Raw genomic sequence first — 16021 nt, forward strand, 5'->3', positions numbered from 1 at the left:
ATGCTCATGTTAATACTTTAATTGATTTGTGACCTCATATTTGGAAATATTCCCTACAGCAATACAAATCACAATCTCTCTAAGCCTACAAATTCACTAAGAGGATCCACATAGATCCACATAGATCCACTCGAAACTAAAATAAAAATACATGGAATTAATTTTCTGTTTTTATTTCACTAGTAGTAATAATAATTGTGGCATTAATTATTATATCTTTAAGGAAATTACCATAAGAATTAGTTTGAACATATTTCAATATTTGTATAAAATTGTTCTATGCTTCAAATGTTCTATTATTAATGGGAAATTTTGACTAAGTATTAAATTTCTGTAGTTGTATTTGTTTGTATAAATATAGTTAGTGTGACAGAAATTCCATTTGAAAATAGGATGGGTGTTCATGCTGCTGAAACCTGCTTCAAAAAAAAGCACAAAAAATACTCATTAGAACAATGTATTTTTATTTGTCTGTTATACTTTTGAACTTTTATTTTCCCCAAATTATGAATCCTGCTTTTTCTACTTCTGTAATTCAAAGGTGATATCACCATGCAATATCTTACCATAAAATGAAACTCAAAAGTTAAGGACAATGTGTAGTTAGAATTGGTTTATGTTTAGAATATTCATGGATTTTTTGACTATCACTCATAAATAAACCTTCATTACATTGTAAGATCATAAATGAATTTGTTTATTACTCATATTATTAATAATATTATCAGTCACATGTTTTAAAAGCATTTTAATATCAATTAGCTCATTTTGTAAAGATAATTTAATGATTAGAGCTTAATATTGGATGACAACATATAGACATACTATACACTTCATGAGAAAATTAGAAATCAGATTTGAAGAGATTTAGATGTTTTAGTTACTTTTTAGGAACAGAACTCATTCATTTAAATTAGGAGCACTCTATAATGATGTAAGAAGCATTGTGAGATTGGTATTAAGAGAATTGGTTTAGGGAAATTGAAGACAGGAAATAATAGCAAAGCTTTACAACTAACAACCCCAAGTAACCCAGACTTCAATTTTTGGGGGGTTTGAGGAAATAAGAGATAGATAGTAGAAGAAAAGTGAAGAAAGGAGATGGAGGGAAGAAATAAAGGAAAACAGTAATTCATAATATACAGAAACATTCCATCTACTCATAAATGAGGAAGACAAATTAATGAAACTATTAAGGGAAGAACAAAATCACCATTACCTTTCCTTCCCAACCTATGCACATGTGCATTTAATGCAATTTTGTAATTGCACAGGAAAGCTACATACTGTTTTTCTAAGGAGGGTCTTTTCTATACAAACCAGTCTCAGAGGCATACTGCATTATAAGTTATATAAGGCTCATGTATAGATATTAGTTGTTTTGAAATTAGAACACATATTAAATTTTGGTTTCTAAACTGAGAATCACACTAGGATCACACCTCTAAATGAATTTTTGTTTTGTTTTGTGTGTGTGTGTGTGCAAATGTAATCTATATGATCAATGCATTAAGCAATAGCTTGGACTGTGAATAAATCCCTTAAAAACAAAACAATTTTTTTTTAAATCTAGGAAAACAAAACTCTAAAAGGGATACTATCGGGAAAATGATTGACTTTCTCATTACTAGAAGTTCTAAGAGATGACTATCTAGAGAAGTCATCTGTTAGAGAGGAAAGATCTACAGATATGAATTTAGGACCTCAGTTGAAATCCTAAATTTGTTATAGTGCTTCTGTGACCTTGGACAAATCACTCTCAGGGTCTCAGGTACTTTATCTATAATATGAGGGAGTTGAGATAGGACTCGAAGGTCATTTTTCCCTTCTAAGTCCATGATCCTTTTTTTCCCAGCTATCTATTGGTAGTAGCATCATCCAAATTAAGCTGTTTAGATACAAAATACTATTTGAACAAATTTATTTAAAATGCTCTTATGATCTAAGAAAGATACAGAGGAAGTACTCTAGTCAGAAATACAATAATTTGTAAATTTCAAACATACAATGCACAGTTTATCTATCATATCATTATTGTGTAAGTTTACTCTTAAAAGGAATAGATGAAACAACTAGTTGACACAGTGAATAGAGCACCAGGCCTAGAGCCAAGGGGACCTGGGTTCAATTCTGACCCAAGACATCAGTTTTATCCTCTTAAAATTTTTCAATACCATGAATATCAAACTAATTATCTTAACATTCAAGTATATTTCAAACAGTTTCTTTTATAGAAAAAAAGTAGTGGTAGTAGGAGACCCAACATAAGGGAAAGTGAAAATATTTGCATCAATGTAAAAAAAAATTAGTTGTTTCTGTCAATAGGTATTATTTCATATAGGTATATTTAGATGAGAAAACAATCCTGGCAGTCATAAAATTTCTCTTTCTGGCCATTAAAGCAAAGGAAGTTCCAGTCAAAAGGGGGAGAATCCATAGTTAGGGCATGGCCCAAAACTTATATTTTCCAAGAAGTTAAATTTTAGCTGTCTACATCAAGGAAAAAACAATGAACAGTTTCAGTGACTTTGCTATTCATACTTCAATTCTTACTTCTAGATATTCATTTAATAAGACTCTCTTCCCTGATCACAAGGTTTAGGAGAATATCTTGACTTTTGTTTTCCTTCTTGTGTGAATGTCAGGAAGAATATAGATAGTAAATGTGAGACAGAGGCAGAAACAGACACAGAGACAGAGAGGTAATGGGGAAAGAGAGAGAAGATAGATGCAGATATGTTTTAATTTATAAGTGGTAGCTTTCATGGCAGAAGTTCTTTAAAATAATCAGTTTGAAAAGAGATGGGAACATATCTAATAAATCTCTTATGTAGTTTTGCAAAGCTTTGATAAATTATACCTATATGTAGATACATATTCAGAAGTATCAAGTAAAAATGCTGCTTCAGCAAGATGCTTATAAAAATATTGAGCTGAGTGAGCTGGTTCTGGAGTCCAATCTTAGCTGGACTGACCTTTGACATCTGCCCAGGATTTCCATAACTGCCCCCAGAGCTGAAGTGGCACAATCCTTTCTGGTATAGCATATTCCAACGCTGGTTACTTTTTCATTTATTTGTGTTACATAACTAATTATCTGTCAGAAGCTCATGAATAGCATGAGGATGTCATTGGGATGGAGGGAAGAGGAGCCATTAGAACAGGAGGAAAAATCTGTCGATTCCCTTTCCCTCCCAGGAGTTAAATAAAAGACACCCTTCCCTACCCCCACTTCCTACATACACTACATACACTCAATGAGTCTAGAAATATAAATCTGGTAGAGGGCAATGTAGCAGAATCCAATCAGTGTGTGGTGTGTGTGTGTGTGAGAGAGAGAGAGAGAGAGAGAGAGAGAGAGAGAGAGAGAGAGAGAGAGAGAGAGAGAGAGGGAGGGAGAGAGAGAGAGGGAGGGAGAGGGAGAGAGTCAGAGACAGAGACAGACAGAGACAGAGAGACAGAGACCGAGAGAGTTAGGGGAGGACCCTCCAAGTAGCAGGTGAGAAAGGGAAACGTGGTCCAGAGTTCTCATTCTCTTGGGAGGAGATAGAGGTGTGCTGCCTCAGGCAGCAAGAAAGCCTTGGCCAGGAAAGCTAAGGAGACAGTTAGGAGGTAGGTCACAGCCTTGATACAGTTCACTCCCACGGTCCCCCAACCAGAGCCCCATCTGCTCCGTACACGATCCTGCTACCAATGACAGAGTTCAACAGCCTGAATTGAAATAACCAGAATTCAGTCTTGTCCACTTGGTTTCACTCCGTAACCTCCTAGACTGCAACTTGCCACTCTAACATCTCGTCCTGCCTTTCAGCAGCTTTGTTGTGCAGCGTCAGTCTCGGCAGCGGCGGCGGCGGCGGCGGCGGCAGCAGAGGCTGTAGAAGCAGCAGCAGGGGCAAGGGCAGCTGCAGGAGTAGCAGCAGGGGCAGCAACGGCAGCGGCAGCGGTAGTGGCTGCAACAGTCCCAGCCACCCTGGCGGGCGCCGCCTGCCACCGCTCCCCCCCCCTCCGCACAAGTGTGAAGCAGCTCCTGCTCCAGGGCACGCTCTGCTTACCGCTCCCAAGGGCTTCCTCTTCTTTTTAAACTCAGAAAAAAGCCACCCCCACCCAGCGCCCCCTTCCAAACGATTAATAGCCCTTGAAATTGGGGAAGGGACCCCTCTCCTCAGGAAAGAACGAATGTTTGACAACTACCAGAGTGGGGGCTGCCTCTTTACTTTTTTTGTTTTGTTTTGAAAGTCAACCAAAAGTTTTGGCCCCATTCTTTCTTCTTTCCCGACTGAGCCTAGACTTCTCTCACCGATTCCCACCCTTCTCTCCCACTTTCATACTCTAGTTATTTGGGTGGGGGGGTTCGGGTAGCTGAAGGGGATGTCCTGCTTTTACCAGAAGAACAGCAGAGAGGGGAAACTTCGACATCAAGAAGGGAGGAGAATAAATAAATAAATACATACCTATATACTCTCTATACAAACGGATCAGCGACTTAAAAAAAAAAGTTAAAAATTGCGGCTGTCTGGGCACCAGCAGGGTGAGTATCCCATCTTTCTAACTCCCCTAAAAGTCCAGCGAAATTTAGCTTTGTGGGTCATTGTTCTTCACTTGTGATTAGTTCTTAATTCTCCCTGAGAATATTGTCCCCAGCTCTGGCGGAAAGTTGCCTTGTCTGGGGGTTGTGGCTGGGGAGGGAAAGAGAGAAGAGGGAAAGGAAGGAGAGAGAGAGAGAGAGAGAGAGAGAGAGAGAGAGAGAGAGAGAGAGAGAGAGAGAGAGAGAGAGAGAGAGAGAGAGAGAGCAATAGAAAGCGCTTAGTGAAAATCAGAAAGTTGGGGGGGGGGGGGGAGTGAATGGTGGAGGGGATGGTTCTTGCACTATGTCCCAGCGATCAACCTGAAACCTGTTTTCCTACTACCTTGTGGACTTTGAACTCTGGTGTGGGTACCGGGGCTGCTTCCCCCCTGCCAAACTTTCTGATCCACCTCAGGTGATGTCTCTCGCTTGCTCAGAATTCTTTGCGCCTCCGCACTTCCTTGGAAGTCTTGTTATAGGGGGTCGGGGAAATCCTTTGCGAACCCTAACCTAGGTCCCTGCAGCTTTTTTCAGTGTTTCTTCCTCCTTTACCTACCTGTCCTGGTTTCCCCCATATAATAATAATAATAATAATATAAATCCTCATGGATGAGCCTTCAGATCAGGTTTATTACCTTTCTCATCTGTTTTAAATTTTTATTATTAGAATACACTTAAATTGTGCGGGCTTAAAGATGATGATCCATAGTTGTGCCTTGAGATGTAGGAACGTGGAGGTTTACTTGTTTGTGTGTTTGTTTGTTGCGGTGCATGAACAAATTCAGCAGTTCCCTTTTAAACTGGAAGCACAAACAGTTTCCAATGGCTTTTTATGAGCACGTCCACCGCGGTGTTCCGTGTTTAATAATTTTTTATGTGCCATGGAGCGAACAGCTTGTGGAGTTTGCCAGAATCCGTGAAATTAGCCTAGAGTTGTCAGAAGAATTACACTGGCTCTCTATGGATGCAGTGGAAAATTTACAGTTCTCTCCTCCCACCCCCCAACAAATGCAGCGTGACTACCGGAGCGAGAGACCATTCTTGGAAATAAGGTCTTCTGTACAAGTCAAGGGGGTTCTCTAAGACTTGGCTTTTTCTTTTTGATGTTGTATTTGCAAGTTGACAGTTTGCATGGTTGTCTAATCTGCTCCCTACAGCATCCAAAAGTCTTTACTTAGTAGCACTTAAATATTATCCTTTCTTTGTATACGAAACTCAAAACAGCTTGGAGTTATTAGGAAAGTTTGCTGATCGAATCTCAAGGCAGAGCAGATGGACAAAACAGTAAGGGAGAGTTTAATTTTTTCAGACTACCCCAGAGTAGATTCCCTGTGCGTTTCCCTATCTCCTTGCCCTAAGGGGGAAATATTTGTGCTTCATGACTGTGTGGGTTTGTTTCCATTCATACATTCTTTCTCTGCCTCCTTTCTCTTTAAAGTGTGGTAGAAGATACTCAAGCCATTCGAGAATACCAAGACAAGGGTAGCTAGGGAAAGTGTGGATTCCCTTCTTGCCTATTGCAGTATAGAAGTGCAGAGACATGTGTTTTGGTTTCAAGACAGTTCCACGTGGAGGACCTCTGTGTGCGTGTGTGTTGTGTACTTGATCTGTAAGGAGGTAACTGGATTCTCCGTGTTCAAACCCAGTGGGCTGTTGGCCATTAATTTGCCTCTCTGGCTGTCATTACAGACACTTCCAAAATCTGATACCTAAGAGAACCAACAGGTTAGATTTCACATTAAGGGCTCATACTTAACAGTTTTCTTTTTCTCTTACCTCTATCTGGCTCACATCCTGAGACGAATGTAATTGATTGAGAGAAATTTGTCTTCAAGAATATGGCATTCTTACTGACAGCAAATGTTTGCATTCTCCATAGGTATTTGTTAATTTCATCGTCAAACTCCAGCGGGATTTAGGTGGAAACTTTAATAACATTTTAGCGAACAGCGTATTGCCATTCCTAAACTTAAGTTTCGTTTGAATTTAGGAGACTGACGATATTAAAGGGCGCTGGTACTATTCTTGGTTTTTTGTTTGTTTGTTTGTTTGTTTTAACTTTAACTCAGAAGGTTGCTGGCAAACATTTTCTTATAAAGCCTGATTTTGAAGAATAGAAAAATTACGTTCTTGACTTTTGTAGGAAGTTATCTGAGGCGCGGTAATCAGAGTCAGATAAAAGGTAAAGAAAATATGAAATAAATCTTTAAGATTTGCAATAGAGGATTTTAATAAATAAATATATTTTTAAGTATTTGCATGTGTATTTTAGGTAAAAATTCCAAATAAGAAATATAAAATTAAGCTAAATGGAAATGTTCAGTTTTGTGTAGACTGGAATGCCAGAAATAGTGATATATGTAACTAAGAGACTAATTTTTATGGCAGCAAGAGAAAAGAATGTAAAAATCATTACCCTATGTTAAACGTTGATTATATACCATAGAAATGGTTTGCTCCAGATGACTGAAAGGTTTAAGTTAATTATTCACAGTTAATCATTCAACTCTTAGAAATGATTGTTAAAAAAAAAATAAACATCACAGTTTAGCCTTTCCAACTAATACTATAATAGTCATCTTAATCTATCTATTTGTTTCTGATTTCAAGAAATATTTCACTAGGTCATGAATTGTTTATTTTAAAGTTTCACACATTTAAAAGTGCTTAAGAAACATTTATCTGTAAATATTAAGTTTCAATGCTTAAAAATTAGAATTGTGAAAAAATGTATTTACTCAATAATAGAATAAAGCACATTAAATTCATTTGAATTTGTTTTATTCTGCCTTTTTATTGAAATGTATAGTATTTCAGGTAGAAATGCAGTTTATTTTTTTCTGAAAAATGTTTGCTATTCATATTAATTTTACATTTTTATATGTCATCTTCAGTTTAACAAAGTTAAAGATGAAAAATATCCAATATTTTAGAAATTTAGTTACAATTTATTATTTTCAGTAATAATCATACTTCTTAAATGAATATTTGAAAATAACATCTTTTAAAAGGATTTTGTTTAAGTTCCTCTTAAGTTCCCTCAATATTAAAATCTCACTTGGTGGGGGGAAATGTACATACTTATATATATACATATATATGAGAAAGAGAGACAGACAGACAGAGATTGAGAGAGAGAGAGAGAGAGAGAGAGAGAGAGAGAGAGAGAGAGAGAGAGAGAGTAAGAGTAAGAGTAAGAGTATCAGAGAGTTCCCTTTTTACTTATGTTGAGAATTTGGGTGTAAATAAATTGTACACAGCCACTGGAAATACAGTGTCCAGTTTCATGTTTTTAATCTCTGTTGCAAGCTCTAAATGATTGATGCTAAATTCTAAAAATACATTTATATGGGCTGGCATTTTATTTTATTTATTTTATGCAGTGGAATTAAATTAACCAGATTTCTTAGAAAAGTAAAAGGGGGTGTAATAACCATAACTATTGTTATGAAAGTTGAGTACATTGGATAGTTCACATTCCATCTTTCAAATGATAAAACTAAACTTGATTCACTCATTGAAACCGCACTCTTTTTATACAAAATTCAAGTGGAGGGGAGATAATCCTTTTCAAGACTTAGTGAAGTGTCAAGTAATTTAAGACTGGAAGTATTTATTATGTTTTTCATTATCTTTTTGTGTTAGGTAAATGAAGGGACATTATGAACTTTGAGTGAAACAGGTCTCCCTTTCTAAGGAGTTTATTCAGCATAGTTCTACACTGCAGCTGCTGATCATATTTCATAGAGCTGCTAAAGCACTTAAAACCTAAAATTAGGTACTGTCTGGTAGTAAATATTTCACATCACTGCTTTAAGAAATAAATAGCAAAGTGTGCTAACAAAAGTAGAAGACATTTTGGATATTTCCCCTAAAAGATGAACAAATATGTCACAAGCCTTGTTTTTTCATTGAAAATATATTCTTACAAATTCTCTTTAGATGGATAAAGTACTTGCATTTTTTAAACTCTTATAATGCCTCCCGATGGAGAATCTAATTGTATTCAGAAACATAGTGAAGTATTTTATTACAATGGTTACTAGTTGAAAGAAACTGATACTAGTAGGCATTGGGTGAAGAAGCAAGGTTCTCCTGTTGAATCTTTCTCACTGACCTAAGAATTGAAATGATCATTCAGGGGCTTCATACATTGGCCAGTATATTGTTATAGATTATTATAAAATGTTAACTATATTTTTTATTGAAAGTAGGATACATAATTCAGAAGTTAGATATATTTTAAGATAGTGCTTTTGAACTTTTATAAAATATAGGACCAAATTTAATTTAATTTAGAGCTGCATGCAGGAAAATAAGCAAAAAATAGCCTACTCCAAAGCAATCATGAAACTTTCAGACAGTTTTTAAGTATTTTAAAACCTTGATAAATATTTAGGTAAAAGATATAATTTGAAGTTGCTGGTACATTGCATGTCTATGTATATATGTAGGTATGTATGCATGAAGTATACTATGTATGCATTTATTTATGCCTACATACACACATATATACATGTACATACATATACATTGCATATGCATGCTGATGAAATTTTATTTTACTATTTGCTTTAGTCTTTGTGATAGTTAACTATGCCTGGATGGATATTTTTCCAGTGAAAGAAATATAGTATTGTAAATTGACTTCCATTGACATCAGGGGAAAATAGGTAGGGATGTTTCATTATAAAATAGAGGGTGTTTTAGGTGAACAAAATCATATTTATATGGGTGGTTATAAACTGTTTTAGTGATTTTATTAATGAATTTTGTCACTTTTTATGTCATCAGAAAGTGATAATCTATCTTGAAGCCCAAAGAGAATAGTATAGTTTGATATTCAAAACCTTTAGGATTTTGATTGGCCATTTTCTCACCCCTGATATTTCAGGACAGGGTAAAGTTGAAGACATGAAGTATTCTGCTGTTTCCAAAATTCATAATCCTACATTTAAAATTCTATGTTATATTAAATGTGTAATTGACAGTGATCCACAAAAGTTGAATTACTTTTGACTGTATTTTTGAGACATGAAAAAATCTATCTTTTATTTGGGTGAGATTGAATATTATCCTTCAAAAACAGGTTGTGTGTGTGTGTGTGTGTGTGTGTGTGTGTAGACTTTATCATTATGTAGCAATAATTTCAGAGTGGAACTTCATCAGGATTATGCAGAAGAACTATTTTGAAGTTTCATATATAGAAAACACATACTTCTTAAAAAGCATATTTCAAAATAAAATATAACACATTATCTTTCTCCTCCTTGTTGTTTTGCTCACTCTGGGCACATCAGAGCTCTATGACCTCATGACATTTATATTAGACTTAAATGTTGAAAAATATTTACTCTATAAACAGTATGCATTTCACCTAATTTTAAGCATTTTATAGGGTATTGATTTTTTTTTGGGGGGGGCTTTGGTTGGGTTTTTTTTGGACATTGGTTGTGAGCTATTTTGAGTGTTTTTATTGATCTTGAGTGCCTTTCAGAAGACCTGACTGATTTAGAGATAGGCTAAAATATGTAATTCATGCTTAGATATTTTTGGGAAGAAAACTTAACATTTATAATTTTAGAATCTTCAGTTTTGATAACCTCTTCTAAATAAAAACAAAACATCACTACTATTACTCTGTTCAGATATGTTTAAAGAGGTAATATTAAAATAGTTAAATAAATTTCTTTGGCCTAGTGGATTATGCATAATAAATGTCTAAGTCTCCCCAACTATTTCAGGATGTAAATCCTGGGCAAGATCTCTGTATTTATTTGCCTATGTTTTTAATGATGCTGTTACTCCCAAACCATTAGAAATTGTTAAATAGTTAAAAGTTACTGTTTTACTTTTATTTCAACTTACTAAAATAAGCCAATACATATACATAATATATGCAAATATTACATTATATATGGTATATACACATATATCTATATGAACAATAATAATAGGTACCATCTGTAAAGTGCCTACAATGCCCCAGGCCCTGTACTAAGCACTTGAAAATTTTTATTTCACTTGATCATCACAACAACCCTGAAAGGAAGGTGCTATTATTATCTCAATTTACATTTGAGGAAAGTGAGACAAATAGAAGTTAAGTGACTGCCCAAGTTGACACATTTAATAGGTACCAGTGGTGGGATTTGAACTTGGGTCTTCCTGGTTCTATTCACTATTATATATATATGTTATATGTATATGTATATGTATATATTATATATATATACGCACACACACATATATTTTATATATACATTATATTATATATACATATACATACATATTATATATGCATATATACATATATAAATAAATTTTATTATATAATTTTATTTAATTATATTAATTTTTATTATATATAATATGTATATACATACATCTGTACATGTATATTCATACCTACATATATGTATGTTTAAATATGTGTGTCTTCATGTAGATCACATCATTCATTCTTATGTTGACTAACATTTCTCAAAGTTGATACTCAGTTTGAATTTTGGATTGGACATTGTTATCTCTTCATAGATCTAATCTTACATAATCCTACATAGACTGACATGGAGAATTACTGCTATAACTCTTTTTTTCCAAATGCATTAATTCTATAGAAATGACTATAAGTCATTCATGTGTATAAGTTCATGTCATGAAGTTTTGGTGAGGCAGGTGGCATACTGGATAGACAGTAGGTCTGAACTTAGCAAAATCTTAATTCAAATACAGACATTTCATATGTGACCCTGGACACATCATGTAATCACTGCCTGTCTCAGTTTCCTTGACTGTAAAATGAGGACATAATACATATAACTCACAGAGTTTTTGTGAGGATCAGGCAAAACTATATTCGACATTTCTTGAAATTTTATCCATAAAGTCATATAGCATCCTATATACTATACAGTATTACCCCATATGTTCTAGATAAGATTACTTATACAATTTGGAAGTTCTTATATAAACCTAATGTGATAATCTATACATTAAATTTTACTCTTATTCATGTATTTCTTTGTGTATGTAAAATTTGTTATTTTTATTTCATTTAAAGAGGGAATAAAAAATCTTGAGAATTTATCCAATGTTGGTTAATCCCTTTTTCTTCATTTTATCTTTTGAAATTAATAATTATTAATGTGTTACTATTTTAACCTGTGTAACCAAGAATTAAATGTAATTCCAATAATCTTTTTCAAGAATGATTCATCAAATTCATTCATCAAATACAGAAATTATATGAACAAAATTATAAAACACTTTTATACAAACAAATTCAGACAAATAATTGGAGAAATATTCATTCTTCATGGGTGGGCAAAGCAAATATAATTAAAATGACAATCCTAGCTAAATTAATTTACTTATTTAATGCCATCCCAATTAAAATGTAAAATAAAAATTGTGGGTTTTTTGGACTAGAAAAAAATGATAAAATTCATTTCAAAAAACAAAAGGTCAAGGCAAGGATAATAAAGAAAGTAATTAAAAAAGTTAAGGATGAAGATCTAACTACCAGATTTCAAACTATATTAAAAAATAGAAATTACCAAAACTATCTGGTACTGGCTAAGAACAGAAAAATAGAATAACGGAATAGAATAGACATACAATGAAGAATTGTCAAAGATTAAGTAACCTTGTGTTTGACAAAGGTAGTTTCATAGTTTTGGAATAAGATTTCACAATTTGGTAAAAATTTTTGTGAAAACTGGAAAGCATTTTGGCAGAAACTAGATATAGGCCAATGTCTTATATCATTTACCAAGATCAATTCAAAACAGAACAATGACCTAGATATAGAGGGAGGTATAAATAAATGAGTGGGACAGGGAATAAATTATCTATCCAATTTATGGCTATATGAAAATTTAATTTCTTTATGCAGATTTTTAAATACTTTTGATATCTTAATTGCAGACTCTCTAGTGAAACTAATAAATCCATTAAATATTCCAATGAGATTATGACTGATTTGTTTTTCCTATTTATTCAAAAACAGAGAAACTGGATTTGTCGTCTTTGCTTACTTTGTTCATCAAAAAAACAACTACTACCACAACACCAATAAATATTCCATAATATAGAGGGATCACATAGTAGATGCTTCAAATCTACTTGACTATTAGAACATTAGATCTAGATTAGATCCAGAAGGGTCCTCAATCAGGTCTCATCTTTCATTTTCTAGATGAAGAGATTTTTCTAAGGAGGAAAAGTGATGTCATATCATAAGATCATAGAAATTTAGAACTGGTAGGGACTTTTTAGACCATGTAGTCATCCTCTCCCCACTTAGTTTACTTAGGAGCCTGATCCTGATGAATAAATCAATTTGACAAATATCACACAGTAAATTAATGACCGAGGAGAAGAATACAGTTCTACTTGATCTTAATTTGGTCATCTTCCTCCCATAACATGATGATGATGTTGCTAACAGAAGTGCAGAAAAAGAGCATTGGGGTTTGAATTTTCTTTTCCACTGTTTATGTGTGTAGACTGTTTTAGATGAAAACATTAGACAGAACCTGCCAAAATTTGTAACTCTTGTTACTTGCTTTACAGATTTCACATTAACTTTGGTGGGACCAGATAGTCTTCTTGGTCATTTTGTGGTATAAAAAACCTTTAATATTCAACAAATATTCATTCGGTCTCTAGCACTCACAAAGCATGATTTTGGGTGCTGAACCAGATAAAATAAATATGAGTATTCCTCTTTGGGAATTCATAGTCCAATAAGGAGATATATCATATACATAAATTGTTATAAAATAAAATCATATATCTATGTATAAGTGCAAATCAAAGCTTATTTAAGGTGTGATTGGAGAAAGATCATTACTGATGCCAAGAAATCCAGAAAAGTCACACTGAAGAAGTGGCATCTGACCTAGAGCATACATGAATGTCAGTAGACACAACTGAGACAAAAGCAAATGGGAAACCAGATCATTCAAGGTATGAGTGGGGTAGGATTGCTTGAAGATCTAACCTATTGATGAAAGGACTGAAGTAGATAACTACAAGCTCCCTAGCACTTCTCACTTAATATGAAGGGATTTTAGAGATTATCTAGAATGACCTTCTTATTTTAAGGATGAGGAAAGTGAATCTTGGAAAGGTCAAATGACTTGTCTAAGGGCCTACAATTAGCAAAGTAGCAAGAAACAGAGCTAGAATTTCAACCACAAGATTCAGCTTCCAAATCCCAATCTGTTGCTTTCTCCAGATATTGGTTGATGATAATGATAATGATAATGATAAAGATTGTGATGATGATGACAATGATAGTGATAACTAACATTATATATATATATATATATATATATATATATATATATATATATATATATATATATATAAGCACATGAAACAGCTGGAGCAATTCCACCAACGCTCTCTCCGGTCAATCATGAGGATCCGATGGCAGGACCGAATCCCCAACCAGGAAGTCCTCGACAGAGCCAACTCCACCAGCATCGAAGTCCTGGTCCTCAAAGCCCAGCCAGGATGGTCTGGACACGTCATCCGCATGGACCCACAGCGAATACCAAGACAAGTATTCTATGGTGAACTGTCAACTGGACTCAGGAAACAAGGTCGACCAAAGAAAAGATTCAAGGATCAGCTAAAGTCCAAGTTGAAGTGGGCTGGCATTACACCAAAGCAACTAGAACTCGCTGCCTCTGACAGAAGCAGCTGGCGAACCCACATTCACCATGCCGCCACCACCTTTGAAGATGAGCGACGTTGACATCTTGCTGCTGCGCGTGAACGCCAACACCAGGCCACAGTCGCACCTCCCGTAACAACTGGCGTGCCATGCCCCATGTGCCACAAACTTTGTACCTCAATCTTTGGACTTCAAAGCCACATGAGGGTACATCAATAGATGATAATGCACAAAGACAATCGTCATTCTCGGTCACCGAGAGACTACCACTAACACTAACCAAACACTAAGCTAAGTATTTATTTATTTAGCCTATTATCGCTTTGATGTGGGTGAAGCATATTCTACATGGAAATAAACATGGATGGGGAGGCTAGTGCTAGTCTCTGGAGGCTCTTTTATGTAACCTTAATAATTTTGAACTTCACCCTATCAACTGTAGGGTACTGACAAGTCTTGTGCTGACTTAAGGGAATATTCTTGGTTGTAACTCAAAATGCCTTAGTGTATCATATAGATTTCTAAGACTAGTCAGATCTAAATATAAAATTCTTTTCGGGCCTTAAGCTAAAGTGGTTGATCCAAAATGGTTCCAGTAATGATCTGTCATTGTGTATTGATCTGAATGACACTAGGACTTTCCTAGAATATTGAGAATAAAGACGGAAATTTCTCAGTGACCTTACTGAGTTTTTTGGAATGAACTTGTTTTTCTTTCACTTAAACACTACAGTGTATTAAGTAATAATAATAATAATAAAAACCTCTTAGAAACAATGTGGCATGGTGGAAAGAAGTTGGAATCACAGGACCTGAGGCTGAGTCTCAGCACTACCTTTTGCTACATTTTGTAATATGACCTGGGGTCTTTCACTCATCCTCCATGGGTCTGAGTTTTGTCATTTGTAAAATGTGGATGGTGGTAGGATAGCTAGATGACATCAAAGGTGTCTCCAGATCTAGTTCTATCGTGTTAAGGAGATGCAGAGATAAAGGAGAATGAGACAGAATGAGAACCAGGAGACTTGGATTCTATTCTTCATTCCACTACTAATTTATTATCTGACCTTCAGCTAAAGACATTACATTTCTAGGCTTCAATTCCTCCATGTAAAGTCATGGATTTTGAATAGATGATCTATTAAAGCTCCTAAGATGAAAATGTCCAGCAATCTTTGATATTAACTAATGGTTCTCAACAAGCATTGGTTACCTCCTTTGTAACCATAATTTTTTTCTGTCCTATAGATTGTAATTGTGAAAATGTGCATAAGTTTCAAGTGACAATGGGCTTGATATCAATCTGTGCAAACATCAGTCTATATGGTCTAGTATATGTCTTTCTAGGCAGTTAGGTGGTCCAGGGGATAAAGTATTAAGTCTAGAGTCAGAAAGGCTCATCCTCATAATTTCAAATCTGGCCTCAGACATTAGCTGTATTACCCTGGGCAAGTCATTTAACCTTATTTGTCTTAGTTTCCTCATGTGTAAAATGAGCTAGAAAAGGAAATTGGAAACCACTCCAGTATCATTGGCAAGAAAACCCCAAATGGGGTCATACAAAGTTGGGCATGACTGAAAAATAACTCATTATGTCTCCCTAATCATTCATGATTAAAAGGCTTACATGAAATATTTACTATATCAGTTGCAAACATTAACCATGTTGTTCCTTGAACACAAATCCAGTAGTGTGAGAGCCAGATAGAATAGAAGGCCATTAGGTAGAAAAGAAAGTGTGTTAAATGCTAAGCCCACTTCTAAGGACC

General features: G+C 34.8%; 1 protein-coding gene across 18 annotated transcripts in view; it reads left to right on the plus strand.

The window, feature by feature from the left end:
* Positions 1 to 16021, plus strand: part of EYA4 (EYA transcriptional coactivator and phosphatase 4) — a 378081-nt gene that overhangs the window by 43230 nt on the left and 318830 nt on the right. For 9 of the 18 annotated variants that reach the window (XM_056818810.1, XM_056818806.1, XM_056818814.1 and 6 more), the window contains exon 1: positions 3373 to 4528. The exons of 3 other annotated variants lie outside the window; for them this stretch is intronic. The gene's annotated coding sequence lies outside the window, so the exon portion shown is untranslated. Of the gene's footprint in view, positions 1 to 3371; positions 4529 to 4838; positions 4980 to 16021 lie in introns of those variants that run through there. 6 more of the 18 variants (XM_056818807.1, XM_056818812.1, XM_056818821.1 and 3 more) reach the window with 3 other exon arrangements.

This window comes from Monodelphis domestica, chromosome 2 (genome assembly GCF_027887165.1).
Source record: "Monodelphis domestica isolate mMonDom1 chromosome 2, mMonDom1.pri, whole genome shotgun sequence".
NCBI classification, from domain to species: domain Eukaryota; kingdom Metazoa; phylum Chordata; class Mammalia; order Didelphimorphia; family Didelphidae; genus Monodelphis; species Monodelphis domestica.